We start from the raw sequence: 19,470 nt of genomic DNA on the forward strand, positions 1-19,470 counted from the left end.
GTGTTTATCAACATCCAGTGTCCCTTGCTAAGAATTTTTAGGTCAGGAAGTTGTGTGAATATAGATGGTATTGCTTGCTCTTTTTCTCAATTTTAAAACCCAGATGACTGTAAAAATTTGATTATTTGTCATTTAGTCATTTCCAACAGGTAAAAATGATGATTGTATGATTCTACTGAAAATTGCCTGGGTGAAACAGGTCATCCTTAAAACTGGCAAAGGTTTTTGGGGAAAAGAGTTAATTGAATTTGAATTTTTTATGTCAGGGTTCTAAAAAGTATCTTTTAGGAAAAGTACACAGAAGTAAAATTGTCCATATATAGAGATACACAGAGTGAGAGAAAGAAAGCAAATTGGCAAAAAGTTAGCAATAGTTTAATTTAAATGAAGAATATATGTTTGTCATGCCATTATTTCCAACTCTTCTCTGAGTAAAAAAATTTTCAAGATAAAAATTGGGAGGAAAAGTGAACCTAAAAAATTATTTATTCTAAAGTATATACCCAAATATTTACATTAGTTTTTAGCCCTTTTTGTGCATCTTTCCTAAAAGAAATGAAAAAAAAAAATACTTTAATACAATCACAGTTTTACAGCTTTTAAAATATTAAATGCAAAGTGTTTTCCTGGATCAGCAATCATAAAATTTTGGGTAGGGAAGTTTTTGTTCTTAGTTCAAGAGCTTCCTGTTCTATAGGTACAATGAAATGGGTTTTTTAAATAATTGGCTTAGTTCAGGGTAGGTGTAGCCACTTGGTGTGTCTTTCAATTCAGAGATACTGTCTTACAGTGTAAGATCTTTAATTTCAGTTGCCCGCTTCCTTCTTTCACTTTATCATCATGCCCCCCCAAATGCCTTCCCCTTCCAAAGGGCCTCCCTCTCCTCTTTAGGTGTTACATCTCAAGTCTGCCATCTCTGGTCGGGCTGGACCCTTGCAGCCATTGCTCAGTATCGTCAGGTCTCAGACCTAATCTCTGTACTTTACACCATGAGTGGGATCCTCTCTTTTGGCAGCGTGCTTTGTTCTCTGTCACACACATTTTTCTACATCTGACTCTCCTTCTGGAGTGATCTCCAGAGCTGGTTCTGCTGGCTTGAGATGTTTATTTCTTCACTTACATTTAAATCAAAATGCGTAGTGTACATGTGGCTTATGAGTAATTTTATCCATTCTCTGTCTGGTTTTCGTTGAGTATGTAAAGAAATTCAGATTTAAGTGGCTGTCGTTATTTTATGACAACCAGGATATGTCATTGGTACATTTTTCATCTGATGTCTGGTTCTTCAGTTCTGTTCTTTAAGGGGGTTGGCAGAAGCTACTTGCCAGGGTAGGAAAAAAATTAAGAGAGTGACCAGTTGCTCCTTTGCCTGTCCATTTTCTGTCAGTCTTTAGGTACCTTTTTTTTCCCTAGTCAAATAGTTGTTTAATATTCTTAATTATACTTATTTATAATGTGTTTTAATAAAGTGTAAACAGACATAAGGGAAGATATATATTTTTAGAGCTAAGTAAAAAGATTAGAGAGAGACCTTTGGGTTATGAGACCACTTTAGTTAACTTTTCTAACACACTATTGCATTAAATTATTTAGAAGAATTTATTGACCAGGTGTTCAGACTGAAATGAGAAATATCTTTGAATAAGGCATGTTCAATAGAGAGGCCTCTGCACAATCTGAAGGAAGAAGAAGGGTTAGTGCATCCACATCTTCAGCCTCTCCCACTTCGTTTCTGCCATGGAAAGATTTGATAGATTTATGAGTAGAGTGTAGACACTAGTTTTTATTCACTTTTGTATCTTCAGAACTAAGCACATTGCCTCAAACATGGTTCATGTTGATCAGTGTTTGTACAATGTGTGTTGAATAGATAATTGAGTGGCAGTTACCTTGTTCACTGCATCGATAGGATGACTTTGGGCCCAGGACTCAGGCAAGAAAAAGTGTTGGAAAGGTTTGTTAATGACAGTGACTGGCAGCCACAGACTCTCATTTTCCCTTCTTACAGGCAGAGTTAATTCATGGAAAGGCCTTCCTGTCAAAAATATCTTAACCATTGAGAATCATTGAGATTATCAGGTAAACAATACTAAGATTAAGTGGTTAAAGCTAATAGTAACACCTTAATGTTATTTGATTTCCTCATAAATACCTGAAAAGAACAGAGGGTTGGGAACCTTGCTTGTCAGAAAAGCAAAGAGTAAGCAGGAAGAAACAGGACTCAGTGATATGATGAATTAGGTGAAGATGTATGCAATGTGAATACCTTCAAATACTTTGGAAGGAAAGAGTTGGAAAGCCAAGAGATAGGAGAAAAATAAGTGATAGGAATAACAAAAGCAACCTTGGTTCATGTTGCAGTTTTGCCTAGCTTTGGACTGCCACATTTATGATCTCATCTCAAAAACCAGGTGGCAAAAATCACTCCCTTCTCTCTTTCTCACACCCCTGTTTCCATTTTTCTTGCCTTATCTTGGCTATAGTAAAAGGAGAGAAGATATGAACCATCTCCTGCAATTTTTATAACAGTGTTTCTCAACTCTGGCTGCCCAGTTGGATCGTATATGACAGTTTCGGTGTCTAGATGCCTGGGACCCACTTCTGACCTTCTAATGTATAATCTCTAAGGGTGGGATTTGAATATAAGTATTTTTAAGAAGCACTATAGGTAATTCTGATGAACAGCATCGTTGAAAACAAGTGTTTGTTATGGTTCCTAAGAAGACAGAATTTTAGAAGATGTTCTGTAGAAATATATTCAAGGTTATTTGTAGTTATTTTAACCTCTCCCATGCAGAGACTTAGGTGGACTCTGCTCATGGGCTGTTTGCATATCCAAACCAAAGGCTGAACCCAGAAGGGTCCACAAGGGTATATCAGAGCCTGGAGTGCAAAGTAATTAACCACCCCCACAAAAGTCCTTGAAGCATAGAGCTCAGAGTGAAAACCTGGGGAAACCAAACATAGAGGGCATAAATGCACAATAAAGTTAAGGTTTAGAAACTAGACAAAATCAAGGGGAAAAATGTAGAACAAGAAAAAAATGTCCAAGATAATTATTATGAGCACCACTAGAATTTTGATAGCTTAACTTTACTGATGAGCAGTGATGTCTGTGTGTGTGTGAAGGCAGACAACGCAAACAGTTTGTTCCTGTCTATTTAGCAGTGACTGTTTGCAAAGATGGAATATGGATGTGGTCTTATTTTGTATATACGGCATATGCTATATAGTCCTAGTATTCCTTGCTAAAATAGAAATCCACCACTGTACAGTTTGATCATTATATTGAAATAACTAACTTATAGGACAAGGTGTTCGCATGGACAAGGTTAGAGTGTTTCCTGTCATATGTCTAGGACTAGGTTCCATGGAGCTATATTTCTGAATAATCAAGTATGGCATGTGTCTCTCCCTTCATATCTTACACACCTGCCTCTAACCCTCAGTTTGTTTGCACAGCTGTTTTTAAGTTTGGATTGGGGCAGTGTTGCCCTTTGGGATGTAAATTTGAGTTATTAATAGTCCAACATAGTACAGTAGAAAAGTCTGGTATGTACACTGCAACTTTTTATGATGATGTGTACTATGTAAACAATATGTGTTTTACATGAATATGTTTACCCAGTATGCTGTGGTAGACCATAGAGGTGGTCTGTCATGAATGTTAATTTTCAAAAATACCTCAAAACTCTCTGAGCAATTATGAATACCAAAGTTCTACCATATGTTTTAAAAACTGCTTTAAATATTTATACATTATAAGCCAGTAGTTCCTAGGAGAACACGAAATACCAGAAACAGTATTATTTAATGCAGTACTTTATAGAATATATATGTTTTCCCAAGCTTGACTTGTTTCAGTGTTTTGTCTTAATATTGATCATCATTATCATAATTAATTTGAAATATTGATATTATTTCTTTCCCCTGAAGTTTGAGAGAGAACTTCTTTTGGTTGTTTTTCCCATAAAGGTAGAAACATGCTGAGGAAACACTACTGGTTACCTATCCAGATCCACATCTCTCTTCTTCCTTGCTAACTGAGCTATGATTTTGTTCAAGCATCAGTTATTAGGAAGATTGAGCCCTGCTATAGCCTCAGAAATACGTGACTCTCAATCTAAATTAGTTATGGTAATTCCATTTATTTAGGAAAGGATATGAGACACAGTTCTTATCAATGAGGAGCATATATACTAGAGAGTTTCCTAGGAATTTTTTTTTTTCTGTTAAAAGTGAACACAAGACAGAAGCAGCGCTTTTTTTCTGCCTCTGGACTTTATCATCTGTATGTGTTTTTTCAGCCTAACGTATCAACCTGCTATGTATTCTGTCAGAAATTGATGTTAGTGCTGAAACTGAGTCATTCAGGCCCAGTCCGAAGAATGAATGGTAATTTTCTTTTCCTGTATGTTTATATGATCATATCTGAGGCCTAGGAGTGTAGCACGAGTAGAGAAAGAGTTGGGGTCCTAGAAAGTCAGATCAGGTGGTTTCATAGAGCTTATTGAGTGGCCTTAATAGGAGCTCCTTCTAGAAGCAGCCCTTGTCTGGGCAGAGACTTGTGCTTGGTCTCTCCCTACCTCTTCCCAGCCCAATGTCAGGGAGTCTGCTAATATCATTAGTGCCTCCAAATACTGCAGATCTGCAGAGTCAAATATGAGTGGTGTAACCCTTGAAAGCCTATGGCCTACATTCATGTTTACCCCGGCCTTAATGTTTTACTGGGGAATTAAGGTGATCCTCCCTAGAGCCCTCCATCTCCTTTTGTTTTTTTAACCAGAGGAGGGCTGTAGATCATCTTGTAGCGGCATCTTTCAATCTGGTCCTGCCATTTCTGTATCAAATAGAAATTTGTTAAGGGGATATGATACCTTTCTTACTGTAAATTGTTTCTCAATATGTCACCAGTAGGAATTTTAAGGGAGGAGGCTAGATTCTTATATAGTCATCTTCAATGTCTTTTAGAATTAACAGTTGGTTTCATTGCTTTAAATTTAGAGGTACTTCACCTGGAAAGGTATCTGGATGTTGAAGGAAAATACTTTGAGCATGTTATTTGAAATTGTAACATACTGCTTAAAAATAAGTGTATCTTATATTTTGAGATCTTTTGGATATTCAGTATATACTGTTAAAAACTCCTAAGATAGTATTAGCTAGTTATTATCAGCATTACAGCATGTATTGTAGCTACAGAAAGGTATGACTAATTTCTTAGTCAAGTAAATAGCAGTGAATTAAGCTCATCATTGCAGCAGTGCACACAATTGCTGTCTTTTCAGTAAAGACTTAACAGTATTTTCTATCTCATATAATATGTATTTTATTAAACAAATCTCTTTGTTTGCTTTCATCTTTTAATGCTAGAAGTTTGGAGGATGTAGAAGAATAAAGTGTGGTTTCTTTTTTCAAAAGAGCATGTGCTTTACTTCCATTTCCAGCCGTGTATGATTTTTCTGAGGAACTCTCCTGCTATAGTTCAGCTAGACCCTGCCTAAATTAGAACATGTATTTTTTTAAGCGTTGCTGACTCTACAAAAATAAGGGAAATCTCCATGGATCAAGAAAAATCAAAACCAAAAAATTAAAAGGAGAGAAGGCGAAGAGAGAGGAAGAGGAGTTGAAACTAGAGCAGGGAACTGTGAGCTGTAAGATAGCAGATGGTATTGTCTTGAGGCAAATGCTGGTCCCATTGGGATCTAGAGACTAACGTTGGGCCCCTACATGGTGGGGGAGCTGGACCTGAAAAGCTCATACTAAGCCATGACCTTGAATGAGACAAAGCAGTCTTCCGTCAGTCCCATGCCGAAGCAAATTCAAATCTTTGTGGGGGAATACTTCCCAAATTCTGGCCTTTGGAATTTCTACTGATTAAAATCTACCAAATGTAAGCTCAGAACTTCAAAAAAAAAAAAGGTAAATCACCAAATCTGGCTGGCTAGGTATCCTGCCTGCCCCTCACCCCATTCAACTAAAAATACTGAATGTAATTAAATTTCATTTCTTAAAAGCATTGAAATACTGGAAAGATACATAGTATTTATCAGGTCAATATACAGGAGAAGGTAGGAGTCCACAAAGATGATGGAAATGCTGAAGCTACTAAGGGTATTTGTATACCATGGCAAACTTGAGCTTTGGTTTCAAAGCCCTGCAAGGAGTGGGTTACAGATGATAAAACTTGCACTTAGGCAAACACAGAGAGGAGTCCCATAGGACAGACTCTTGTAAGTTGAGACCACAAGGATAAGGACTAAAGTTAGAGCAGCTGTAGTAGAAATAGAGTAGATTGAAACATTTAAAATTATGTAGAGGAGTAGAGATAAAGGAGAAGAATTGTCAAGGACTATTATCAGATTTCTGTTCCAAACAACTCGGTAGGTGATGGTACAGCTTACATGATGGGAAAAACTAAGGAAGGACCAAGTTTCAGGGCAAAGTTTTGAACGTGCTTAATAATTTGAGATGGCTTTATATATGAGTGATCATATTTTGGGGAAGTTTTATAAATACAGACATCTAAATACATGGAAATGGAACTGTTGTAGCATAATCACATAGGATTTATTTTTCTCTTATTTTCCAGAAAATCTGTAAGGTAGTAGCTGACATTGGTTCATATGGTTCAAGGGTGTGAGGGCCAAGGTCTCTGCAGTTTTATTGGCCTTTCACTATGGTTACATAATGGCTGCTGCTGCTCCAGCCATTGTAGTTCAAATGGAAAGAAATATGAAGATGGAAGAACTTTTCCCATGTGAGACAGCATCCTTTAAAGAACTTCCCTGGAAATTCTACCCAACAACTTCCTCTCCTCCATAGGCCATCTCTAGAAGGCTGGGAAATGTAACCTCCTAGATGGGCACATTGCAGCTCCAAATGAAATCAAGATTCTGTGAGTAACAAAGAAGGAGAAACTGGATATTGGTAGGCATTTAGCACTGTCTGCCTCTGTGTGTGTGTGTGTGTGTGTGTGTATACACATGTGTAATATTAATGCATGAATAGGTCCCTGGAAGGGGGAGAGTGATAAGGAGTGTAGGTAATATAACAGTATTTACATGTAACAGAATGTAATCATATCCATTGTCCTCTTCTTTCTTTTAATAATATAACTCCTCTTAGTTTTAGTAGAGCAAACATCACCCAGACACACAGCTAGAGCCCCTGTCTTCCATGTGAGAAAATTTAAGCCAGTAGAATGTGAGTCAGATAATGTGTGCAATTCATTTATTTTTTTTTTTTTTAATTTTTATTTTTTTGCGGTACGCAGGCCTCTCACTGTTGTGGCCTCTCCCGTTGCGGAGCACAGGCTCCGGACGCGCAGGCTCAGTGGCCATGGCTCACGGGCCCAGCTGCTCTGCGGCATGTGGGATCTTCCCGGACCGAGGCACAAACCCGTGTCCCCTGCATCGGCAGGCGGACTCTCAACCACTGTGCCACCAGGGAAGCCCTGTGTGCAATTTATTTAAAAGGAAACTGCTTGCCCCCCTATTTTTTTTTTCCACTCTTCCTACTGGCTAAGGAATAACAATCGCCTAATACTAAAGTTGGTAGCTAACTCTTCAAGGATGTCAGAGCAGCCTGACCCATATGGGTCTCTGGGTAACATGCTCTATACTGCCTGCCTCTCTCTGTACTATGACAAGAGAAAAAGATTTCTATCTTATTTAAAGACCTATGTTCTAAGCTCTTTTGTGGTACCCTATCTAGTACAGGTAGATCTAAGGTCTTGTTCTGAATGCTTCTCTTTTGGTGAAACTTTTACCTTGAGACTGTAACTGTTAGGCACTATGAATATACAACAAGCCAACAATAATTGCAACAACAAAGAATAACAAATTTTATGTATATGAATATATACGATTTATAAGTGATTTCTTAGAGGTAAGAAAAAAAGAGACTATAAGTGTTAAAAGAGCTATTCCAGCCAGAAGGTAAAAATTATTTCCTGTTAGGAAATCAGGAAGAGCTTTGTGAAGATAGTAACTTTTGAATTGAGCTTTGTGGGGTAGGATTTAGGTAGACAAAAATGTGGAGAGGGCTTCCCTGGTGGCGCAGTGGTTGAGAGTCCGCCTGCCGATGCAGGGGACACGGGTTCGTGCCCCGGTCTGGGAAGATTCCACATGCCGTGGAGCGGCTGGGCCCATGAGCCATGGCCGCTGAGCCTGCACATCCGGAGCCTGTGCTCCGCAACGGGAGAGGCCACAACAGTGAGAGGCCCGCGTACCGCAAAAAAAAAAAAAAAAAAAAAAATGGAGAGGAGCATTCCAAGTATTAGGAACAAGGTGGGTTAAGGCATGGCAGGGCACTCATTGGAGATGGATGAATATTCTAGGTGATATCCTGATTCATATAAAGTACAGAAGTGTGATATGAGGTGGAAAAGAAAAGCAGGAGTCAGTTCAAAAGGACCTCATATGGAAAGTCCATTTTGGAAATGAGAATTTTGAGCAGAACAATAACATGACCAAAAGCAGAAATTGTTAAGGCCTGTGATTTTTCAACCATGAGATTCACTGGGACCCTAGCAGTGGAACAGTGGGGAAACCTGAAATCGTGGGACCAAGGCTAGGAGAACTAATGCAAGAGAAGCATTCACCCCAAAGGAGGTAGCTAGCTGCTGACGCTGGTATTCAAAAGGCAAACTCCAGTCAAATATGAGCTGACATCTATTATCAAAGGGTCTTATTGGAAAATTGGAGCACACGCAGCAGGAGTTTCTGATCAGATGTAAAACTACACATGATGGTTAATAAATACTATGGCAAGGGCTTTCTCTGGCTCTCCCAGTATATTGACTGACATTTGGACAGTGAAAATGAAAGAGTTCTACTTAAAAAAAAAAATGATGAGCATTTACTATGAGTGTAAAACTATTTCAAATATAATACTTTACTTTTATTAATTACTTTATTCCTCATAATACTCTATAAAGTAATACAGTCATTTCTTGGTATCCATAGGGGATTGGTTCCAGGACCCTTGTGGATACCAAAATTCATGGATGCTCAAGTTCCTTACATAAAGTGGCATAGTATTTGTATATAACCTACTCATATCCTCCTGTGTACTTTAAATCATCTCTAGATTACTTATACCTAACACAATGCATATGCTATGTATATAGTTGCCTGGTGCACAGCAAATTCAAGTTTTGCCTTTTAGAACTTTCTGGAATTTATTTTCCAAATAGTTTCCATCCACAGTTGGTTGAATTCTGTAGGTGCGGAACCCAGGGATATGGAAGGCTGACTGTACTGTTATTATCGTGTTCATTCTCAGATGAGAAAACTAAATTACAGAGGGGTTAAGTAACCTAAGATCACACAGTTAATAAGTGAAAGAGTTAGAATTTTAGCCCAGTCGTTCTGGCTTAGATTCACACTCTTAAAACTCAGAGCTGGGGTAGAGGGATAGGATTTGGCCTCTGGGGAGATTCGGTTAAATTTTAAACCATCAGGGCTATAACCCAGTGTGCTAGCATTCTGAATGATACCAGTTTTATCAGAGGACTAGAATCTAAATGAGAACATGAGACAAAATTATAGGCAGACTGTGTGGGCATAAATAGGGGTGAGTAGGGGAAGATGCTCCTCAGGGAGTACACAAATGCTAGTTCTTCCAGGGTACAGAATAGAGGCCAAGCACTAGTTCTAGCCCTCACCTGGGTTTAAGAACAGTGCTCCTTAAATATGGAAAAGCTTGGTTAGTTTGAGTTTAGCAGCTGGGTAGGGACATTGATTTGGCAGATACTGAGACAGTTTGGGGATCGGTAAATGTGTCCTTTGGGTTAAGACAGTTCCCTAATCCCTGCCTCCCTCTCTTCAGTTTTGTGCTCTATAACTTGTTCACAGTCGAATGAAGTGACCTGATGCTGTTTTCCTTCTGTGGAATATGGTTAGGCTGAGGTGTCTCTGAGTGTCCCAACTCACATAAAAGTGCTCACCTTTTGTCTGAAGGAGCAGCACTATCCTTCAAGGCCTTTATTTTGTGTTATGGTTCGGTAAATATAGGTACTCGTAAGATAAATGTGGCATCTCCCACTTTTTCTATAAGCTGTCTTTTTATGCAGATATCAGCTATTTTGTTTATTAGGATTAAGAGTTTATTAAATTGACATGACTTTAATAATTCTATCCTATTTTAATTTCTCCTTTTTTGCTTTTATTCCCTGTACTACATAATTAGCTTCTTTTTTACATCTTTATTGGAGTATAATTGCTTTACAATGCTGTGTTAGTTTCTGCTTTATAACAAAGTAAATCAGTTATACATATACATATGTTCCCATATTTCCTCCCTCTTGCGTCTCCCTCCCTCCTTCCCTATCCTACCCCTCTAGGTGGTCACAAAGCACCTAGCTGATCTCCCTGTGCTATGCGGCTGCTTCCCACTAGCTATCTATTTTACGTTTGGTAGTGTATATATGTCCATGCCACGCTCTCACTTGGTCCCAGCTTACCCTTCCCCCTCCCCATATCCTCAAGTCCATTCTCTAGTCGGTCTGTGTCTTTATTCCCGTCTTACCCCTAGGTTCTTCATGACTTTTTTTTTTTTCTTAGATTCCATATATGTGTTAGCATACGGTATTTGTCCTTCTCTTTCTGACTTACTTCACTCTGTATGACAGACTCTAGGTCCATCCATCTCACTACAAATAACTCAATTACGTTTCTTTTTGTGGCTGAGTAATATTCAATTGTATATATGTGCCACATCTTCTTTATCCATTCATCCAATGATGGACACTTAGGTTGCTTCCATGTCCTGCCTATTGTAGATAGAGCTGCAATGAACATTTTGGGACATGACTCTCTTTGAATTATCGTTTTCTCAGGGTATATGCCCAGTAGTGGGATTGCTGGGTCATATGGTAGTTGTATTTGTAGTTTTTTAAGGAACCTCCATACTGTTCTCCATAGTGGCTGTACCAATTCACGTTCCCACCTGCAGTGCAAGAGTGTTCCCTTTTCTCCACATGCTCTCCAGCATTTATTGTTTCTAGATTTTTTGATGATGGCCATTCTGACTGGTGTGAGATGATATCTCATTGTAGTTTTGATTTGCATTTCTCTAATGATTAATGAAGGTGAGCATTCTTTCATGTGTTTGTTGACAGTCTGTATATCTTCTTTGGAGAAATGTCTATTTAGGTCTTCTGCCCATTTTTGGATTGGGTTGTTGTTTTTCTGTTACTGAGCTGCATGAGCTGCTTGTAAATTTTGGAGATTAATCCTTTGTCAGTTGCTTCATTTGCAAATATTTTCTCCCATTCTGAGGGTTGTCTTTTGGTCTTGTTTATGGTTTCCTTTGCTGTGCAAAAGCTTGTAAGTTTCATGAGGTCCCATTTGTTTATTTTTGTTTTTATTTCCATTTCTCTAGGAGGTGTGTCAAAAAGTATCTTCCTGTGATTTATGTCATAGAGTGTTCTGCCTATGTTTTCCTCTAAGAGTTTGATAGTTTGTGGCCTTACATTTAGGTCTTTAATCCATTTTGAGCTTATTTTTGTGTATGGTGTTAGAGAGTGTTCTAATCTCATACATTTACATGGACCTGTCCAGTTTTCCCAGCACCACTTATTGAAGAGGCTGTCCTTTCTCCACTGTACATTCCTGCCTACTTTATCAAAGATAAGGTGACCATATGTGCGTGGGTTTATCTCTGGGCTTTCTATCCTGTTCCATTGATCTATATTTCTGTTTTTGTGCCAGTACCATACTGTCTTGATTACTGTAGCTTTGTAGTAGAGTCTGAAGTCAGGGAGCCTGATTCCTCCAGCTCCGTTTTTCATTCTCAAGATTGCTTAGGCTATTCGGGGTCTTTTGTGTTTCCATACAAATTGTGAAATTTTTGGTTCTAGTTCTCTGAAAAATGCCAGTGGTAGTTTGATAGGGATTGCATTGAATCTGTAGATTGCTCTGGGTAGTAGAGTCGTTTTCACAATGTTGATTCTTCCAATCCAAGAACATGGTATATCTCTCCATCTATTTGTATCATCTTTAATTTCTTTCATCAATGCCTTATAGTTTTCTGAATACAGGTCTGTTGTGTCCTTATGTAGGTTTATTCCTAGATATTTTATTCTTTTTGTTGCAATGGTAAATGGGAGTGTTTTCTTAATTTCACTTTCAGATTTTTCATCCTTAGTGTATAGGAATGCCAGAGATTTCTGTGCATTAATTTTGTATCCTGCTACTTTACCAAATTCATTGATTAGCTCTAGTAGTTTTCTGATAGCATCTTTAGGATTCTCTATGTATAGTAACATGTCATCTGCAAACAGTGACAGCTTTACTTCTTCTTTTCCGATTTGGATTCCTTTTATTTCCTTTTCTTCTCTGATTGCTGTGGCTAAAACTTCCAGAACTATGTTAAATAAGAATGGTGAGATTGGGCAACCTTGTCTTGTTCCTGATCTTAGTCGAAATGCTTTCAGTTTTTCACTATTGAGGACGATGTTGGCTGTGCGTTTGTCATATATGGCCTTTATTATGTTGAGGAAAGTTCCCTCTATGCCTACTTTCTGCAGGGTTTTTATCATAAATCGGTGTTGAATTTTGTCAAAAGCTTTCTCTGCATCTATTGAGATGATCATATGGTTTTTCTCCTTCAGTTTTTTAATATGGTGTATCACGTTGATTGATTTGCATATATTGAAGAATCCTTGCATTCCGGGAATAAACCCCACTTGATCATGGTGTATGATCCTTTTAATGTGCTGTTGGATTCTGTTTGCTAGTATTTTGTTGAGGATTTTTGCATCTATGTTCATCAGTGATATTGGCCTGTAGTTTTCTTTCTTTGTGACATCCTTGTCTGGTTTTGGTATCAGGGTGATGGTGGACTCGTAGAATGAGTTTGGGAGTGTTCCTCCCTTTGCTATATTCTGGAAGAGTTTGAGAAGGATAGGTGTTAGCTCTTCTCTAAATGTTTGACAGAATTCGCCTGTGAAGCCATCTGGTCCTGGGCTTTTGATTGTTGGAAGATTTTTAATCACAGTTTCAATTTCAGTGCTAGTGATTGGTCTGTTCATTTTTTCTGTTTCTTCCTGATTCAGTCTTGGCATTTCTAAGAATTTTTCCATTTCTTCCAGGTTGTCCACTTTATTGGCATATAGTTGCTTGTAGTAGTCTCTCATGATCCTTTGTGTTTCTGCAGTGCCAGTTGTTACTTCTCCTTTTTCATTTCTAATTCTATTCATTTGAGTCTTCTCCCTTTTTTTCTTGATGAGTCTGGCTAATGGTTTATCAATTTTGTTTGCCTTCTCAAAGAACCAGCTTTTAGTTCTATTGATCTTTGCTGTCATTTCCTTTGTTTCTTTTTCATTTATTTCTGATCTGACCTTGATGATTTCTTTCCTTCTGCTAACTTTGGGGATTTTTGTTCTTCTTTCTCTAATTGCTTTAGGTGCAAGGTTAGGTTGTTTATTTGAGATGTTTCCTGTTTCTTAAGGTAGGATTGTATTGCTATAAACTTCCCTCTTAGAACTGCTTTTACTGCATCCCATAGGTTTTGGGTCGTCGTGTCTCCATTGTCATTTGTTTCTAGGTATTTTTTGATTTCCTCTTTGATTTCTTCAGTGATCACTTCGTTATTAAGTAGTATATTGTTTAGCCTCCATGTGTTTGTATATTTTACAGCTCTTTTCCTGTAATTGATATCTAATCTCATAGCGTTATCGTTGGAAAAGATACTTGATACAATTTCAATTTTCTTAAATTTACCAGGGCTTGATTTGTGACCCAAGATATGATCTATCCTGGAGAATGTTCCATGAGCACTTGAGAAAAATGTGTATTCTGTTGTTTTGGGATGGAATGTCCTATAAATATCAATTAAGTCCATCTTGTTTAATGTATCATTTAAAGCTTGTGTTTCCTTATTTATTTTCATTTTGGATGATCAGTCCATTGGTGAAAGTGGGGTATTAAAGTCCCCTACTATGAATGTGTTACTGTTGATTTCCCCTTTTATGGCTGTTAGTATTTGCCTTATGTATTGAGGTGCTCCTATGTTGGGTGCATAAATATTTACAATTGTTATATCTTCTTCTTGGATCGATCCCTTGATCATTATGTAGTGTCCTTCTTTGTCTCTTCTGATAGTCTTTATTTTAAAGTCTATTTTGTCTTATATGAGAATTGCTATTCCAGCTTTCTTTTGGTTTCCATTTGCATGGAATATCTTTTTCCAACCCCTCACTTTCAGTCTGTTTGTGTCTCTAGGTCTGAAGTGGGTCTCTTGTAGATAGCATATATATGGGTCTTGTTTTTGTATGCATTCAACCAGTCTGTGTCTTTTGGTGGGAGCATTTAAACCATTTACATTTAAGGTAATTATCGATATGTATGTTCCTATTCCCATTTTCTTAATTGTTTTGGGTTTGTTATTGTAGGTATTTTCCTTCTCTTGTGTTTCTTGCCTAGAGAAGGTCCTTTAGCATTTGTTGTACAGCTGGTTTGGTCGTGCTGAACTCTCTCACCTTTTGCTTGTCTGTAAAGGTTTTAATTTCTCCATCAAACCTGAGTGAGATCCTTGCTGGGTAGAGTAATCTTGGTTGCAGGTTTTTCTCCTTCATCACTTAAAATATGTCCTGCCAGTCCCTTCTGGCTTGCAGAGTTTCTGCTGAAAGATTAGCTGTTAACCTTATGGGGATTCCCTTGTGTGTGATTTGTTGGTTTTCCCTGGCTACTTTTAATATGTTTCCTTTGTGTTTAATTTTTGATAGTTTGATTAATATGTGTCTTGGCGTGTTTCTTCTTGAATTTATCCTGTATGGGACTCTCTGTACTTCCTGGACTTGATTAACTGTTTCCTTTCCCATATTAGGGGAGTTTTCAACTATAACCTCTCCAAATATTTTCTCAGTCCCTTTCTTTTTCTCTTCTCCTTCTGACACCCCTATAATTCGAATGTTGGTGCATTTAATGTTATCCCAGAGGTCTCTGAGACTGTCCTCAGTTCTTTTCATTCTTTTTTCTTTATTCTGCTCTGCAGTAGCTATTTCCACTATTTTATCTTCCAGGTCACTTATCCGTTCTTCTGCCTCAGTTGTTCTGCTATTGATTTCTTCTAGAGTATTTTTAATTTCATTTATTGTGTTGTTCATCATTGCTTGTTTCCTCTTTAGTTCTTCTGGGTCCTTGTTAAATGTTCCTTGCATGTTGTCTATTCTATTTCCAAGATTTTGGATCATCTTTGCTATTATTCTGAATTCTTTTTCAGGTAGACTGCCCATTTCCTCTTCATTTGTTAGGTCTGGTGGGTTTTTATCTTGCTCTTTCATCTGCTGTGTGTTTTTCTGTCTTCTCATTTTGCTTATCTTACTGTGTTTGGGATCTCCTTTTTGCAGGCTGCAAGTTCGTAGTTCCCGTTGTTTTTGGTGTCTTTCCCCAGTGGCTAAAGTTGGTTCAGTGGGTTGTGTAGGCTTCCTGGTGGAGGGGACTAGTGCCTGTGTTCTGGTGGATGAGGCTGGATCTTGTCTTTCTGTTGGGCAGGTCCATGTCTGGTGGTGTGTTTTGGAGTGTCTGTGGCCTTATTATGATTTTAGGCAGCCTCTCTGCTAATGGGGGGTGTTGTGTTCCTGCCTTGCTAGTTGTTTGGCATAGGGTGTCCAGCACTGTAGCTTGCTGGTCGTTGAGTGAAGCTGGGTGTTGGTGTTGAGATGGAGAACTCTGGGAGATTTTTGCCGTTTGATATTATGTGAAGCTGGGAGGTCTCTTGTGGACCAGTGTCCTGAAGTTGGCTCTCCCACCTCAGAGGCACAGCACTGACTCCTGGCTGCAGCACCAAGAGCCTTTCATCCACATGGCTCAGAATAAAAGGGAGAAAAAGTAGAAAGAAAGACGATAAAATAAAGTAAGATAAAATAAAATAACGTTATTAAAATAAAGAATAATTAAGAAAAAAAATTTTTAAGTAAAAAACAAAACAAAAAACCGATGGAGAGAACCCTAGGACAAATGGTGAAAGCAAAGCTATACAGACAAAATCTCACACAGAAGCATACACATACACACTCACAAAAAGAGAAAAAGTGGAAGAAATAATAAATCTTGCTCTCAAAGTCCACCTCCTCAATTTGGGATGATTCGTTGTCTATTCAGGTATTCCACTGATGCAAGGTACATCAAGTTGATTGTGGAGATTTAATCCACTGCTCCTGAGGCTGCTGGGAGAAATTTCCCTTTCTCTTCTTTGTTCGCACAGCTCCTGGGGCTCAGCTTTGGATTTGGCCCCGCCTCTGCGTGTAGGTCGCCGGAGGGCGTCTGTTCTTCGCTCAGACAGGAAGGGGTTAAAGGAGCAGCTGCTTCGGGGGCTCTGGCTCACTCAGACCGGGGGGGAGGGAGGGGCACCAACTGCGGGGAGAGCCTGCGGCGGCAGAGGCCGGCATGACATTGCACCAGCCTGAGGCGCGCCGTGCGTTCTCCCGGGAAGTTGTCCTTGGATCCCGGGACCCTGGCAGTGGCGGGCTGCACAGGCTCCCTGGAAGGGAGGTGTGGGTAGTGACCTGTGCTCACACACAGGCTTCTTGGTGGCGGCAGCAGCAGCCTTAACGTCTCATGCCTGTCTCTGGGGTCCGTGCTGTTAGCCGCGGCTCGCGCCCGTCTCTGGAGCTCCTTTAAGCAGCGCTCTTAATCCCCTCTCCTCGCGCACCAGGAAACAAAGAGGGAAGAAAAAGTCTCTTGCCTCTTTGGCAGGTCCAGACTTTTCCCCGGACTCTCTCCTGGCTAGCCGTGGTGCACTAACCCCCTGCAGGCTGTGTTCAGGCAGCCAACCCCAGTCCTCTCCCTGTGAGCCGACCGAAGCCTGAGCCTCTCGGGCTGGTGAGTGCTGGTCGGCACCGATCCTCTGTTCGGGAATCTCTCCGCTTTGCCCTCCGCACCCCTGTTGCTGTGCTCTCCTCCACGGCCCCGAAGCTCCCCCACTATGCCACCTGCAGTCTCCGCCCGTGAAGGGGCTTCTAGTGTGTGGAAACCTTTCCTCCTTCACAGCTCCCTCTCACTGGTGCAGGTCCCGTCCCTATTCTTTTGTCTCTGTTTATTCTTTTTTCTTTTGCCCTACCGAGGTACGTGGGGGGGTTTCTTGCCTTTTGGGAGGTCTGAGGTGTTCTGCCAGCGTTCAGTAGGTGTTCTGTAGGAGTTGTTCCACGTGTAGATGTATTTCTGATGTATCTGTGGGGAGGAAGGTGATCTCCGCGTCTTACTCTTCCGCCGTCTTCCCCCTCTCCCATGATTAGCTTCTTATTTTATTTCTAATCATTTTCTGTCTGTGTGGGCTACATGGGCACTGAGAGAAAGGAGGTTGAGAAAGCTTCAGGATGAATTCTGCCTGTAATGTAGAGGTATGTGACTTATGAAGAGCCACATCTTGGAAAGCAAGAGAGTGGTTAACCATACCTGTATCAATTTAAATACTTTTGCCTACAAATAATAGCAAGTTTACTTAACAGTGGCATAAGCAATAAAGTCATTATCTCACATAATCAGCAGTCAGGAGGTAGCAGTTCTAGGGTTGGTTCACTGGCTTCCTGACATCAGGGCACTGGGCTCACGTCTAGACTTCCCTCTCCGGGCTACAAGGTGACAGCTGCAGTTGTAAGCATCATGTCTTCATGAGAAGTAGGTATGAATTAAAGCCTTTCTTCTCAAGCATCTCTCTCCTTTTGTCAAGGAGGAAAAAAATCCATCCAGAAATTTCTTAGCAGAATTGCCTCATGTCTCATTGTCTAGACATAATTCACAGGGTACCTTCTGGCTGCAAAGGAGTCTGACAAAGTGAATATTTGACTTTTTCAGTTTCTGTTTTGGGGCAAGCAGAGTAGACAGGCGTTAAAAATGACTGTTGAATAGCTTCTAAAAGGATCTGCAGAAACATCCTTTTTCTTCTCCCCCCCGGCCCACACTTCTTCCTTGTCTCCTCTCTCTGTGTCCTGATTTTGGGGGTTGAGAGGAATAACTCTCTAAAGGAGAGGTGCAGTGATTTCTCCATATATTCTTTTGCTTTGGTACCACCACATTATTCAACCATAGGTGGTTTAGTTTTTATCTCTCACGATGGACTCTGAGCTCCTCTAAGACAAAAAGCTTATCTTTAAAATTTTTCTTTAAATGCCTAACACTCACCATAATATGTGGTATTATAGTAAGTGCTCAGTTAAAGAAATGGCATGAAATGAAATTATAAATTAAGGAAAAACTGATTCTACACTGTTTAAAACTAAAGAAGGAACAAAAGTATTTGATAAGACATCTTGAGAAAAAATAATTATGTTGAAATAAGTAGTTTGAGAATTAAAGGTATTAGGCTGGCTTTGCCCTTCATAGCAAAGTTAAGAAACAGGTTAGGGAAGTTTTACATTCCAGAGATCACTAGAGCAAAATGATGAAAACACACTACCCTGGTGAGATAGAGGTCTTATTGAACTTTAAATCTCTATAACCTCAGATTATAAATTATAACTCCTCTCTTTATTATTCCTTGAGAAGAAACAAAAAGATTACAGATATTCACCTATTAACTACAAAATTTTTTTCTCCCAAGCATGTTATCTTTCACCACAAAGCATATGATGACCACAAAGTTGTAAACTGTTCTTGGAAGAAAATTGTATTTGTTCTCTTGATTATAGTAGTGATTCTGCATTTGTTTTACTCAGACCCACATTAAATATATTTTATATCACTACCCACATTAAATATATTTTATATCACTACCTAGTATGTATATAGATAGATAAATAGATAAATAATACTGGTACTGAACTTTTTTTAAAAAGTACTTTTTATTCTTTTTAGTTAATATTTGTTCTTTGAAAGGTACTGGGTCTCACAACACACAATGTGTGCTGGTATTCTTTTTCTATTTCTTTCTATTGTGTAAAATATTGATCACAATCCACTAAATTAATTTCATGATCCAGTAGTGGGTCATAGCCAGTGGTGTGACGCTAAATATTTTAATGGTTTGCTCCATCCCTGAATAAAAACCCTAATATGTAGCGTTTCCTGATTTCCATGATATAAATACACCCAGTTTGGCCAGTTTCAAGCTATCAACCTGTTGTCACTGAATGCTGAACTGGGAAGAGATGACACAATCTCTCTCTCTCTGGAGCCAACTTCACTGCACCACTGGCTTTAACCCACAGTTTGAAATAAACACAAATTTATGTTTGTTATATGTAAGTGAATTAGTTGTCTTGTTGATGCTAGGAGAATGTTGCTCTTTATGGTTGAGCAGGTATTCCTGCCAATGGGGGGAGGTTTGGTCGATGCATGATGCGGATACACAATGCACAGTGCAGGGAGAGAGGAGGCCAAAGAAGACTTTTTTATGTTTAAATTTTTCTTGTCTTGCCATAAAATACAAATTTTATTTCACAAGAGTATAGGTCTGATTTACATAGTTGAATTATATTTATCCTTTTAGTTTTAATATATTCAAGAAACTGGTAAGATATGA

The 19,470-nt window shown here is 39.1% G+C and overlaps 1 protein-coding gene across 6 annotated transcripts in view; it reads left to right on the top strand.

Annotated features, from left to right (window-relative positions):
- METTL25 (methyltransferase like 25) overlaps positions 1 to 19,470 on the top strand; it is a 165,813-nt gene that overhangs the window by 31,048 nt on the left and 115,295 nt on the right. The gene's annotated exons all lie outside the window — the stretch shown is intronic.

Source organism: Monodon monoceros, unplaced genomic scaffold (assembly GCF_005190385.1).
Source record: "Monodon monoceros isolate NGI ecotype Baffin Bay Population unplaced genomic scaffold, NGI_Narwhal_1 Super_Scaffold_6, whole genome shotgun sequence".
Classification (NCBI taxonomy): domain Eukaryota; kingdom Metazoa; phylum Chordata; class Mammalia; order Artiodactyla; family Monodontidae; genus Monodon; species Monodon monoceros.